The sequence below is a fragment of the Salmo trutta genome, chromosome 24 (assembly GCF_901001165.1).
Source record: "Salmo trutta chromosome 24, fSalTru1.1, whole genome shotgun sequence".
Classification (NCBI taxonomy): domain Eukaryota; kingdom Metazoa; phylum Chordata; class Actinopteri; order Salmoniformes; family Salmonidae; genus Salmo; species Salmo trutta.
The window spans coordinates 3095436-3109801 of record NC_042980.1 but is presented as its reverse complement, the minus strand read 5'-3'; the positions used below and the strand labels follow the sequence as shown (position 1 = coordinate 3109801).

Here is a 14366-nt window from a genome sequence, read left to right as displayed (position 1 = left end):
CTTTGTGTATTTCTTTTTCCTTGACAATGAGAGAGAAGTGTTGCACCGTTCCCGGAGGTACTGCAATACCGGGTCGATGCGTGGAGCGGATGGAGCAAGCCCCATTTCCGACTCCCTGTTCGAAAAATCCATTTAATATGTAGTCCCCCGATGGGGGACATATCAGATATTAAACTGATAAGAACAGATTTTTTTTTTTAGAAAATTATTTATTACTTTCTATGCCATTCATTCATTACAAATCATACCTTTCATACAAAATAAATAATGGCATTTTAAATCATAACACAACCCAAAAACCAAAACAAAACTCAGGGGAGCATCATCCCTCCCCTCCATCCTAAACACTAACTTTCCCTATCTTCCCTTCCCTAATCTAAAATAATCCCAGCCCTAATCCCCCCTTCCATCTCTCCCGGGCAGCATGCTGCCCCCACTTCCTCTCCTCCCTCTTCATCCTCCCTCTCAAATCTCCTTCCACCCTCCTCACTATCCCTTCCACCCCACAATCTCTCCCTGTCTTAACCATGTTCTGCCTGGCTTCCCACAGCCCCCGCTTAAAGAGGCTCATGAGAAGCCAGAGCAGAAACCTATCCCTATCCGTCCCCCTCGCTCTCCCTACTCCTCTCTCTAACCTAGCCCACGTCAAAACAAAATCCCCTCTAACCCTTCCTAACAACACCCGTGCCTTTGCCCATACTACTCCGGCAATGGCACAGTCCCAAAAGACATGGCGCACAGTCTCCTCCCTGCCACAAGAAGGTCTTGGGCAGGTGGGGGATCGCGCCAAGCTATGCCGGTACATGGTGGAGCGTACCGGCAAACACTTGTGGAGGCTCAACCAATTCAGGTCCTTGAGCCTGTTGTCCAGGCCCCGCGCCTGCACTCCCTCCCAGACCACCGCCGGGATGCCCACTACAGGTGCCGGACTTACTGCCCGTCTGACCTCCTCGTACAGGTGCCTGTGATCTAAACCTACTCGGGCGACTTCAACCTCGGGGTGCGCACGCAGCCACTTGGCCGCATGGCCAAAGTGCCACGGCAGCTGTTCCGCCCGAGGACCCGTGTTAGACCACACCATTACGCTTCTCACCTGATACGAGAAGAACACCCGCAGGAGGTAACCGGACGGGTGTAGTACCGGCTGAGCGAGCTCCGTCAACAGAAAAGAAACAAAAATGGCGTCCAGCTTGAGGGGGAGATGTGGTACCCCCCTACCTCCCTCCCCGATGGGACAGATCATGCGTGCCCTGGCGACCCACTCGTACCTGCCACCCCACATGAACTGAAACACCAGCCTCACTAGAGGCCTCCTCAGACAAGCCGGCAATGGGTAGATGTACGCCAAGTACAATAGAGATGGCAATACATCCACCTTTAGAACCAGGACCTTGCCTAAAAAGGACAAAGACCTAGATCTCCACATCGCTAGCTTCCTCTGTACCACTGCAATGCGCATGTTCCAGTTCAGCGTCGCTGAGCCGGAGGTCTCAAAATGGACCCCGAGAATCCTCAGGGCCCCGTTACAGAGAGATAACCCTCCGGGCACATCCGTCCTACCACTCCATCTTCCGAAAAACTTAACGGAAGACTTCGCGTGGTTAAGAACCGCTCCCGACGCTCGGGTGAAATCCCCAATGATGGCAAGGGACCTTGTCAGGCACGAGTCCTTGCAAAGCAGCAAGGAGGTGTCGTCGGCGTACTGTGTCAACTTGACACGGAGACCGCCGCTTCCAGGTATCAGCAGACCCTCCACCCCTGTGTCTGCCCTAATGGCAGCCCCCAGAGGCTCCATGTACAGAACGAAGAGGAGAGCCGAGAGCGGGCACCCCTGCCTGACCCCTGACGAGAGGTCAAAAACGTCACCCATGTGACCGTTTACGCTAACCCGGCACCCCGCCCCGACATATAAAGTACGGATCCATCCTATAAACTTTTCCCCAAATCCTAATCTACCTAACACTCTGAAAAGAAAAGATCTATTCACGCGATCAAAGGCTTTCGCCTGATCAAGCGCTGCTACCATTAAAGGCAGTCCTCTATCTTCTACCCAAGCGATGGAGTCCCTAATCAACTGCAGGTTCCACCTAATAGAGCGGCCCTCTACCCCGCACGTCTGATCCTCATGAACGACGTAGGGAAGGGCTGTGCGCAACCGATCCGCTAGGACCTTTGCAAGTAGCTTGTAGTCTACACACAGCATGGTCAATGGCCGCCAGTTGCCAAGGTCTGTGGCGTCCCCCTTCTTGTAAAGAAGTGACAGCACTCCGACGGCCATCGATCCCCCCGGGAACCCCGTCTCGAGAATGGCCTTCAAGACTTCGAGGACCACCGGTCCGAGTATCCCCCAAAACTTGAGGTAAAACTCGGCCGGCAGCCCATCCATCCCAGGCACCTTCCCTTTTCCCATCCTCCTAAGGGCGCTCTCAACCTCTTCTAGGGAGATCTGAGCCTCCATCGCTTCTCTAATGTCCTCCGGCAATCGCCGGGACAAGTGTTCTAAAAACACATTTCCCTGCTCTACATCTACTTTCCTCTCCTTAAAGAACCTTCGGAAATGATCAGTGGTTACTCTGACCATCTCCTCCGGCTCTCTAGCTACACTACCATTTTCTTCCCTAACCCCGTACATTACCTTTCTACTCTGTCTATCCCTAATCGACTTAAAGAACATGGCGGAACAAGTCTCGTCATGTTCTAAAAAGCCGCTATGCGCACGCTCCAGGAAAGCTCGAGCCTTCCGCTCCTGCAGCTCCCTGAGTTGCGCCTTCAGGGCAGTGGATCTCTCCCAGTCGACCGACCCGCCGAGGTTGCCTGCCTCATACTCGAGTTCGAGCAACCTTTGGATATGATCCACCTCCCTCCTTTCCTCCCTTTTTCTCCTCTTACAATATCCTATAATAAAGACCCTAATCCTTACCTTGACTAAGTCCCACCACTCTAACACCCCCTCGCACATGGACCGGAGGCCCTCAAGCCCCCGAAACACACCAATAAAGGCATTAACAAAAGCTTGCTCATCCAGCACATCCCGATCTAACTTCCAATACCCCCTACCGAAGAGGCAGACTGGAGAACTCACCTGCAGGAGCACCCCGTCGTGATCTGAAAAGAACACAGGCAACAGCCGACCAGACAACTGACCCAAGGACCTGGATAGAAAAATATAGTCAAGCCTCCGCGCAACCCCCCTGGAGTTGCGCCAAGTGGGACCAGCCATTTTCGGAGCAGTGTGCAGGCCACCATCAACCAGACCATGGCAAGCCATTAGCCCGGTGATGGCGCCTGCACTGCTGTCCCCCCCTACCCCTAAATCTATATTAAAGTCTCCTCTTATCACCAACTGCCTATTTGTGACACACAGGGGCGTCAGACAGTCCACCATCTCCCTCCTGTCTGCCGCCACCTGTGGTCCGTACACCCCAACTAATCTATACCTACAATCTCTTAATGTGACATCCACCCCCAAAACCCTCCCCTGCATAACAACAAAAGTATCCTCAACCTTTACCTCCCTATTCCCAAACAAAATCCCTACCCCCGAAGAGTGAACCCCCCCTACACCCCAAACTGATTCCCCCTTATCCCACTCCCTCTTAAACCTCACAACATCCCCCCCGTCCCTTAGGTGAACCTCCTGTAAAAAACAAAAATCAAACCCCACACCCTCTAAATAACTAAAAACCGCCCTTCTTTTTATCCTATCCCTCAAACCCCTTACATTTAAACTAACAAAAGTAATTTTATCCATAATGAAAACATTAATAACCCCCTACTAACAACAAAAACATAACAGGAGGCTCACCCGATGCTCCCCTGCTCCATCTCCTCCGACAGGGATGCAAAAATGCTCCCCCCGTCCGAAGAATACAGGTCCTCCTCAGATGTGGCCACCTGCTCGCACCCAACTTGGGACACTCTGTTTCCCCCTTCCTCTAAGACCCCCAAGTCATCTGCCCATGATGCCGGAAAAGGGTTGGGGATGGAGGTTTCCGGCTTCTCTGTACAGCCTTGCGACCCTCCATCCCCAGGATGCAGAGATAGAGCAGAGGTCATCATGTCCATTTCCGCTAGGGGTAAAGGGAGGGATGAGTCCTGTGAGGACAGGGGGGCCACATCAGCGGCACTGTCTTTAACCCCCATCACACGCTTGCCTGCCCCCTCCCCTAAGCTTCCCACCTCTTTCTGCACCTCACTCTTCCGCTTCGTCCTCTTCTTCTTGCCGACGTAGGGTTTCCGCTCCAGCTCCGGGATCACCCTCCCTACTGATGGTTCCTTCCCGAGCTCGAGCAGCACACCAGAGTCTGAGGCCCACTCCCCTGCCCTTGAACCCAACACTGGAAGATTTTCCACCATTTCTACCAGGGCCCCAAGCCCCTCCACCCCATCAAGTGATGAGTCCATCTCCTCCATTCCGCCACCCGCCTCCTCCGGCTGCTGGATAGCGGACCCCTCACCTCCTTTCACTGACGGCCCTGATGCCACCTCTTTCCCGGCCCTGGCACGTGGAGTGGGCGTTGGTGAGGATGGTCTCTCCTGCTCCTTCTTCTCTGGGTCTTTCTTGTTAGACCCAGGGTCACTTCTTTGCAGTTGTTCCCCCACAGAGTCTCCTCCTTCCTTTCTGCCTGCCGCCGCCTCGGCATATGACTGCCGACGGGACGGACAGTCCCGGAACAGGTGCATCCTGCTACCACACCCGTGGCACTCCTTCGGCTCCCTACAGTCCTTTGCCTCATGCTCCCCCGATTTGCAGAACCTGCATCTCCCTGTACTGCAGGCAGCCGTAACGTGCCCATACTCCCTACATTTCTTACAGAAAGGGGGTTGACGGGTGTAGAAGAGCATCCCCCTGTCCGAACCCAGAGAAAAGACCGCCGGGGGATGTAGGAAGCCATCAAACCCTTCCTTATCCGGCCTAAGGAGCACCTGGAACTGACGGCGGCCATTCCAGAATCCCAGAGTGTCCTTCACATATCTTGCCCCCGACGTGACGTCACAAAAACGGCCCAGAAATGCCCCTATGGCGATATCCGTTACATGAGGGTTGTACATATGTACATTAATAGTCCTGAAATTGGTCTTAGACAGACACGTTACATTGAAAAAGGACAATGGCTTCTCTCCAGCAGCCGCTTTGGCTCTGTCCATTATAATGTCGCACATACCTTCTGTATGAAAGGTCACGTCATATGCTTCCTCCATAGCATTTCCCTGCAGACACATAACCTCTGGGACTTTGACTTTCAGGGCCCCCATCAAAACGGTTCTTCCAAAGGAATCTCTTGGCAAGCGTGTATCTTCTTCCTTCTTCCAAGCGAAACGGATTGTGTTCTTAAGTCCAGTCCTGGGGACCGACCCTGCACTGCTGTTGTTGGCCATCTCCTCACGGAAAAAAAAAACCGAAATCCAAGTTGAAAAATAATTTAACTGGATTTCCTTCTTACTCCCTCCGGCCTTCGACCTTTGACTCAGCGGGCTTTGAGACACCTCGGTGCCAAGCTTGATCTGAGCCAAAAGGCCGAGAAGCGATAACCCACAAATTGACCCCTGCACCCGCCGGGCCCCCGGGGGTCTCGGCAGACCTCAGCGGTTTGGCAAAAGTTGTCTCCTCCCCACCCGACGCTTCCCTGGTGACAGGCGGGTGTTTTTTTTAACAAGTCGCTAATGCGTCTTTAAGTCACTAGCTCTTTAAGCCTAGTGCGACTATTTGTTCAAAGCCCGGAAAACACGTCAGTCGTCGTCGGGCTTGAACTCAATTGCCCGAGCGACTACTTTGAGTGGAAAAATACGCCGGTCGGTCGGTCGGTCAGCCGGCTTCAAGTCAAACGCCTGAGCAAAAAGTCTCGGCGTCATCTCTGTCAATTTCTCTTGAAACAAGATACCGGGCTCTGCCAGAAGCAAAGCCCTTCCAAAAATATGTTGAACTCGTAAGTGTTCCTCTCCACGGAAGTCTTTAGTAAAAGGCGAAAGGCTTGTGCGTAATGAAGAGAAACCAGAGTCGTATGGAAGTCAGAGGTCGGGGCCCGAGACACACACTGTGCACTCTAGGCCGGGTGCCCGCGGGTGGTTCCCGAACCCACTCTTCCAAGTTTGAGGGCTGTGGGTAAAAATTCACAGACAGACAGACAATCCTGGTGAAGTGATTGTATTTTTTGGGGGGGTCAAAAACAGAGACAGACAGACAGACAGACAGACAGACAGACAGACAGACAGACAGACAATCCTGGTGAAGTGATTGTATTTTTTGGGGGGGTCAAAAACAGAGAGAGACAGACAGACAGACAGACAGACAGACAGACAGACAGACAATCCTGGTGAAGTGATTGTATTTTTTGGGGGGTCAAAAACAGAGAGAGACAGACAGACAGACAATCCTGGTGAAGTGATTGTATTTTTTGGGGGGGTCAAAAACAGAGAGACAGACAGACAGACAGACAGACAGACAGACAGACAGACAGACAATCCTGGTGAAGTGATTGTATTTTTTGGGGGGTCAAAAACAGAGAGAGACAGACAGACAGACAATCCTGGTGAAGTGATTGTATTTTTTGGGGGGTCAAAAACAGAGAGAGACAGACAGACAGACAGACAGACAGACAGACAGACAGACAGACAGACAATCCTGGTGAAGTGATTGTATTTTTTGGGGGGGTCAAAAACAGAGACAGACAGACAGACACACACACACAGAGACACACACACACACACACACAGAGACACACACACACACACACACACACAGACACACACACACACACACACACACACACACACACAGACAGAGACACACACACACACAGACACACACACACACACACACACACACAGAGACACACACACACACACACACACAGACACACACAGACACACACAGACACACACACACACACACACACACAGACAGAGACACACACACACACAGACACACACACACACACACACACACACACACACACACACACAATCCTGGCCAATGTTTTTTTTTTTTTTTTAAGTAAAATGGCGGGAAAACGGGGGACCCCATGAAGGGGGCTTCGCCCTTGTTTCAGTTTGGATGATTCTTCTTTTTTCATTCCTTCTCTTCTTCTGCTAGCTGTTTTACATAGCTTTGTGTATTTCTTTTTCCTTGACAATGAGAGAGAAGTGTTGCACCGTTCCCGGAGGTACTGCAATACCGGGTCGATGCGTGGAGCGGATGGAGCAAGCCCCATTTCCGACTCCCTGTTCGAAAAATCCATTTAATATGTAGTCCCCCGATGGGGGACATATCAGATATTAAACTGATAAGAACAGATTTTTTTTTTTAGAAAATTATTTATTACTTTCTATGCCATTCATTCATTACAAATCATACCTTTCATACAAAATAAATAATGGCATTTTAAATCATAACACAACCCAAAAACCAAAACAAAACTCAGGGGAGCATCATCCCTCCCCTCCATCCTAAACACTAACTTTCCCTATCTTCCCTTCCCTAATCTAAAATAATCCCAGCCCTAATCCCCCCTTCCATCTCTCCCGGGCAGCATGCTGCCCCCACTTCCTCTCCTCCCTCTTCATCCTCCCTCTCAAATCTCCTTCCACCCTCCTCACTATCCCTTCCACCCCACAATCTCTCCCTGTCTTAACCATGTTCTGCCTGGCTTCCCACAGCCCCCGCTTAAAGAGGCTCATGAGAAGCCAGAGCAGAAACCTATCCCTATCCGTCCCCCTCGCTCTCCCTACTCCTCTCTCTAACCTAGCCCACGTCAAAACAAAATCCCCTCTAACCCTTCCTAACAACACCCGTGCCTTTGCCCATACTACTCCGGCAATGGCACAGTCCCAAAAGACATGGCGCACAGTCTCCTCCCTGCCACAAGAAGGTCTTGGGCAGGTGGGGGATCGCGCCAAGCTATGCCGGTACATGGTGGAGCGTACCGGCAAACACTTGTGGAGGCTCAACCAATTCAGGTCCTTGAGCCTGTTGTCCAGGCCCCGCGCCTGCACTCCCTCCCAGACCACCGCCGGGATGCCCACTACAGGTGCCGGACTTACTGCCCGTCTGACCTCCTCGTACAGGTGCCTGTGATCTAAACCTACTCGGGCGACTTCAACCTCGGGGTGCGCACGCAGCCACTTGGCCGCATGGCCAAAGTGCCACGGCAGCTGTTCCGCCCGAGGACCCGTGTTAGACCACACCATTACGCTTCTCGCCTGATACGAGAAGAACACCCGCAGGAGGTAACCGGACGGGTGTAGTACCGGCTGAGCGAGCTCCGTCAACAGAAAAGAAACAAAAATGGCGTCCAGCTTGAGGGGGAGATGTGGTACCCCCCTACCTCCCTCCCCGATGGGACAGATCATGCGTGCCCTGGCGACCCACTCGTACCTGCCACCCCACATGAACTGAAACACCAGCCTCACTAGAGGCCTCCTCAGACAAGCCGGCAATGGGTAGATGTACGCCAAGTACAATAGAGATGGCAATACATCCACCTTTAGAACCAGGACCTTGCCTAAAAAGGACAAAGACCTAGATCTCCACATCGCTAGCTTCCTCTGTACCACTGCAATGCGCATGTTCCAGTTCAGCGTCGCTGAGCCGGAGGTCTCAAAATGGACCCCGAGAATCCTCAGGGCCCCGTTACAGAGAGATAACCCTCCGGGCACATCCGTCCTACCACTCCATCTTCCGAAAAACTTAACGGAAGACTTCGCGTGGTTAAGAACCGCTCCCGACGCTCGGGTGAAATCCCCAATGATGGCAAGGGACCTTGTCAGGCACGAGTCCTTGCAAAGCAGCAAGGAGGTGTCGTCGGCGTACTGTGTCAACTTGACACGGAGACCGCCGCTTCCAGGTATCAGCAGACCCTCCACCCCTGTGTCTGCCCTAATGGCAGCCCCCAGAGGCTCCATGTACAGAACGAAGAGGAGAGCCGAGAGCGGGCATCCCTGCCTGACCCCAGACGAGAGGTCAAAAACGTCACCTAAGTGACTGTTAACGCTAACCCGGCACCCCGCTCCGACATATAAAGTACGGATCCATCCTATAAACTTTTCCCCAAATCCTAATCTACCTAACACCCTGAATAGAAAGGATCTATTCACGCGATCAAAGGCTTTCGCCTGATCTAGCGCTGCTACCATTAAAGGCAGCCCCCTATCTTCTACCCAAGCGATGGAGTCCCTGATCAACTGTAGGTTCCATCTGATCGAGCGACCCTCTACCCCGCACGTCTGATCCTCATGGACGACGTAGGGAAGGGCTGTGCGCAACCGGTCTGCTAAAACCTTTGCAAGTATCTTGTAATCTACGCACAGCATGGTCAACGGCCGCCAGTTGCCAAGGTCGGTTGCTTCCCCCTTCTTATAAAGAAGTGACAGCACACCGACAGCCATTGATCCCCCCGGGACCCCCGTCTCAAGGATGGCCTTCAAGACTTCGAGGACCACTGGTCCAAGTATACCCCAAAACTTGAGGTAAAACTCGGCCGGCAGCCCATCCATCCCAGGCACCTTCCCTTTTCCCATCCTCCTGAGAGCGCTCTCAACCTCTTCGAGGGAGATCTGAGCCTCCATCACATCTCTAATGTCCTCCGGCAATCGCCGGGACAAGTGTTCTAAAAACACATTTCCCTGCTCTACATCTATTTCCCTTTCCTTAAATAAACCTCGGAAATGATCAGTTGTCACCCTGACCATTTCCTCCGGTTTTCTCACTATACTACCATCTTCTTTCCTCACCCCGTTCATTATCTTCCTACTCTGTCTGGCCCTAACCGACTTAAAGAACATAGCGGAACAAGTCTCATTATGTTCTAAAAAGCCATTATGCGCACGCTCCAGGAAAGCTCGAGCCTTCCGCTCCTGCAGCTCCCTGAGCTGTGCCTTCAGGGCTGTGGATCTCTCCCAGTCAATCGACCCGCCGAGGTTGCCTGCCTCGTACTCGAGTTCAATCAACCTTTGGATACGATCCACCTCCCTCCTTTCCTCCCTTTTAGTCCTCTTACAATATCCTATTATAAAGGCCCTAATTCTTACCTTAACTAAATCCCACCAATCCAACACCCCCTCGCACATGGACCGGAGGCCTTCAAGCCTCCGAAAGAAACCAAAAAAGGCGTCGACGAAAGCTTGCTCCTCCAGCACATCCCGATCTAATTTCCAGTACCCCCTACCGAAGAGGCAGACTGGCGGCCCCACCTGCAGTAGCACCCCGTCGTGATCCGAGAAGAACACAGGCAACAGCCGCCCAGACAACTGACCCAAAGACCTAGATAGAAAAATGTAATCGAGCCTCCGCGCAACCCCCCGAGAGTTGCGCCATGTGGGGCCAGCCATTGTCGGAGTAGTGTGCAGGCCTCCATCAACCAGGCCATGGCAAGCCATTAGCCCGGTTATGGCGCCTGCACTGCTATCCCCCGCTAACCCTAAATCTATGTTAAAATCACCTCCCATCACCAAGTGCCTATTTGTAACACACAGGGGCGCCAGACAGTCCACCATCTCCCTCCTGCCTGCCGCCTCCTGTGGCCCGTATACCACCACTAATCTAAATTTACAATCCCTTAACGTGACATCCACCCCCAGAACCCTCCCCTGCATAACCACAAAAGAGCCCTCCACCTTTACCTCCCTGTGCCCACACAAAATCCCTACCCCCGATGAATGCACCCCCCTATGCCCCAAACTGACTCCCCCTTGTCCCACTCCCTCCTGAACCTACTAACATCCCCTCCATCCCTCAGGTGAACCTCCTGCAAAAAACAAAAATCAAACCCCACACCCTCCAAATAACTAAATACCGCCCTCCTCTTAACACAATCCCTTAATCCCCTAACATTTAAACTAACAAACGTAAAATTAGTCCCCATGAATTAAAATGAAAACAAAAAAAACCTTCTCCATTAAACTACTAACCCCATACAGAAAGACCCATAAAACAGGAGGCTCACCCGATGCTCCCCTGCTCCATCTCCTCCAGCTGGGACGTCTTCTCCTCTGACACCCCTCCGTTCTCCTCCATCTCCTCAATTCCCTCAATCCAGGATGCAGGTATGGTGTTAGGCACCTGAGTGCCCTGCATCCCGGATTGTCCATCCAATTCCTCCAAGCTACCCTCTGTTGGACCTAGGACGGCGAACCCCATGTCCCCCAGCAGGTAACTATGTCCCCCCCCCTTTTCCCAACCCCTATCTGTGTCTGGGGGGTCCAAATCCACCAGTAGTGGGCCCGAGGGAGAAACCAATGAGGACCTCATCTTCTCTCCCTCACCCATCAATCGCTTGGCCTCCCCCCCCCCCCCCCCTCACACCCTCCGCCGTTCGGGCTATCCCTCTTCTTCAACCTCTTCTTCAAAGATGGAGGTATAGTGGAAGCACTTTCAACGCTCGTCGCCAGCTCCTCCACCATCCCCCTCATTTCTTCAACCAGGGCACTCGACATCTTGCTTTCCCCCCACTCCTTCACTCTTTCTCCCTTCTCCGCTTCTTCCTCTGTCCCCGTCTCCACTTGTCCCTCCGTTCCCGTCTCCGTTTCCTCCTCCACCTCCTCTCTCTCCACTGTCCCCGTCTCCTTTTTCTCCGTTCCTTCACCTCCTTCCGCCTCCTTCCCCTTCTCTCCTTCTGTTCTGATCTTCTCTTCCGCTTTCCTCTCTCCTCTCGCAGCCTTCTTCCTCACCTCCTCTTCCCGTGCATCCTTTTCCCCTGTGCCATTACTGTCATCCGGGCCCTTTCTTTCTCTTCTCCCCCCATCCCCCGTTCCCCCTCCAGCTGCAGAGGCGTACGACCTCTGACGAGCCGGGCAATCACGCCACAGGTGTGCAGACGAGCCGCACCCGTGGCATGCCTTCGGCTCGTCACAATCTTTGGCCTCGTGCTCTCCCGACCCACAGAACCTGCATTTTCTGGTGTTGCACGAGGCCAAGACATGACCGTAGGCCATACACCTCCTGCAGAAAGGAGGCTGACGGGCATAAAACAATGTCCCCCTGTCAGCCCCCAGGGAGAACATCGCCGGAGGATGGAGGTAGCCACCCAAACCCTTCGGGTCCTCCCTGAGAAGAGCCTGGAACCCTCTCCTCCCGTTCCAGAATCCCAGGGAGTCCCTGAGGTACCTTGCTGAGGAGACATTTTCCATATATCTCCCCAGAAAGGCCCTCACCTCCTCATCCTTTACATGTGGATTGTACATGTGGACGGTGACCACCCTGAAATTGTTCCTAGCCAGGCTGGTCACCTCGTAATGGCACAGGGGTCCTTCTCCTTTCTCTGCCCTCACCTTCTTCATGACTCCATCGTGCTTCTCCTCCAAATGAAACGTAACGTCATACGCCTTCTCCATTGGGTTCCCTTGGAGACAGAGAACATCCTTCACCTGTAGTTTCAGGCACCCCATCAGAATGTTCCTCCCGAACGTCTCCCTCCCCCACGGCTCCATCTCCTTGTCCGTCCAGGAAAACCTCACGGTGTTGGCCAGACCAATCCCTGGTACTTGCCTGATTGGCTTTTGCTGCGCCATCACTTCCACAATAAATGCTCTCTTATAAAGAAGCCAAAGAAAAATGAAAACCGAGAACTTCGATTCCCACCAAAAAGGACACCAAAAATTTCCTCCCTCCTGCCTTCCTTCGACCTTCTGACTCAGCGGGCTTTGGGGCACCTCGGTACCAAGCTTGATCTGAGCCAAAAGGCCGAGAAGCGATAACCCACAAATTGACCCCTGCACCCGCCGGGCCCCCGGGGGTCTCGGCAGACCTCAGCGGTTTGGCAAAAGTTGTCTCCTCCCCACCCGACGCTTCCCTGGTGACAGGCGGGTGTTTTTTTTAACAAGTCGCTAATGCGTCTTTAAGTCACTAGCTCTTTAAGCCTAGTGCGACTATTTGTTCAAAGCCCGGAAAACACTTCAGTCGTCGTCGGGCTTGAACTCAATTGCCCGAGCGACTACTTTGAGTGGAAAAATACGCCGGTCGGTCGGTCGGTCAGCCGGCTTCAAGTCAAACGCCTGAGCAAAAAGTCTCGGCGTCATCTCTGTCAATTTCTCTTGAAACAAGATACCGGGCTCTGCCAGAAGCAAAGCCCTTCCAAAAATATGTTGAACTCGTAAGTGTTCCTCTCCACGGAAGTCTTTAGTAAAAGGCGAAAGGCTTGTGCGTAATGAAGAGAAACCAGAGTCGTATGTAAGGGAATACCCCCCTGATTTGGACAAAATAACATGGCAACATATTGGCATAGCACGAATCATACACACGATTGCAAAAACCACCCAAAGCGGCCCATCTCCGGGCCAATCATATGGCAATTTTCCGATGGCAATTGCCAATTGTAACACCCCAAATTTCCTTTAGATGGCGAGCGCGCTCCACCTTGGATTTTCATACAGCAAATGATACCCAATTCTTACCCAAGTCTCAGATTTTGATAAAATGATTTTTTTTTTGAAAACTTAGCACTTTGTAAAAAAGTGGTTTCTGGACCGTTTTTCGAAATTTTTTCGATTGTTATGTCAATTACACATGTATAAGAGCTGTATGAACATGCTTCTGACGTTTTTTATTGATGTCGTTTTTTGGGTTGCTTTTGCTTGTGCGCAAAGCATATGATTTGTGCATTTTGAATATGATTTCATAGGAAAAAAGTGACATTTTTTTTTTCATTTTTTTTGCAAAATGACATATCCAATGCTTTTTTTTGTCACTTCTGGAAGTATTGCAAGTGCCAAATTACAGCAAATATCCAAAAGATAGCTAGAGCTCTCCGCAGTGAATTTTCATATTGCAAATGTAACACAATTCAAGTCCCAAGTGTCAAATTTTGAAAAAATGACATATTTTTTGAAAACTTTTCAACCCTAAAAAAGTGGTTTCTGGACCGTTTTTCGAATTTTTTTTGATTTTTATGTCAATTACACATGTATAAGAGCTGTATGGACATACTTTTGACATATTTTATTGACATAATTTTTTGGGTTGTTTTGCTTGTGCATAAGGCATATGTTTTGTGCATTTGGAATATGATTTCATAGGAAGTCAAAAGTGACAAATTTATATTTTTTGCCAAATGCCATTAGAAATGTGCAAATGAAATGTCCAATTCTTTTTTTGTCAATTATACATGTATGAAAGTATTGAATGTGCCAAATCAGTATGTTTGTCCGTTTGCCATGTACGATCATAGGAAGTAGGTTTCCAAACCCAAAAGTCAGTGAACCATGGTCCAAATGGCATTTATACTGCCCAAATGATATATATCCCTATGTTGAGCCATCAATCAACGCAGATGGTCTACTTGTCATGTATGATGAGGGAGAAGTGGGACTCTGTTGCTTTTAACATTTTTAACGAATTTGACATGCTCAGAATGCATAATTGACTGGCCCGATGA

The 14366-nt window shown here is 51.2% G+C and overlaps 2 non-coding genes and 2 pseudogenes across 2 annotated transcripts; all 4 read right to left on the bottom strand.

Moving 5' to 3' along the window:
• Window positions 1–35: 35 nt before the first annotated feature.
• LOC115161578 (uncharacterized) lies at window positions 36–209 on the bottom strand (annotated as a pseudogene).
• Window positions 210–5884: 5675 nt separating this feature from the next.
• On the bottom strand, window positions 5885–6001 carry LOC115161631 (U5 spliceosomal RNA). The gene has a single exon (XR_003869328.1). It is a non-coding gene; the product is annotated as a U5 spliceosomal RNA (small nuclear RNA).
• Window positions 6002–7141: 1140 nt separating this feature from the next.
• Window positions 7142–7315, bottom strand: LOC115161577 (uncharacterized; annotated as a pseudogene).
• Window positions 7316–13042: 5727 nt separating this feature from the next.
• On the bottom strand, window positions 13043–13159 carry LOC115161630 (U5 spliceosomal RNA). Its single transcript, XR_003869327.1, has one exon. It is a non-coding gene; the product is annotated as a U5 spliceosomal RNA (small nuclear RNA).
• Between the last annotated feature and the right edge of the window lie 1207 nt (window positions 13160–14366).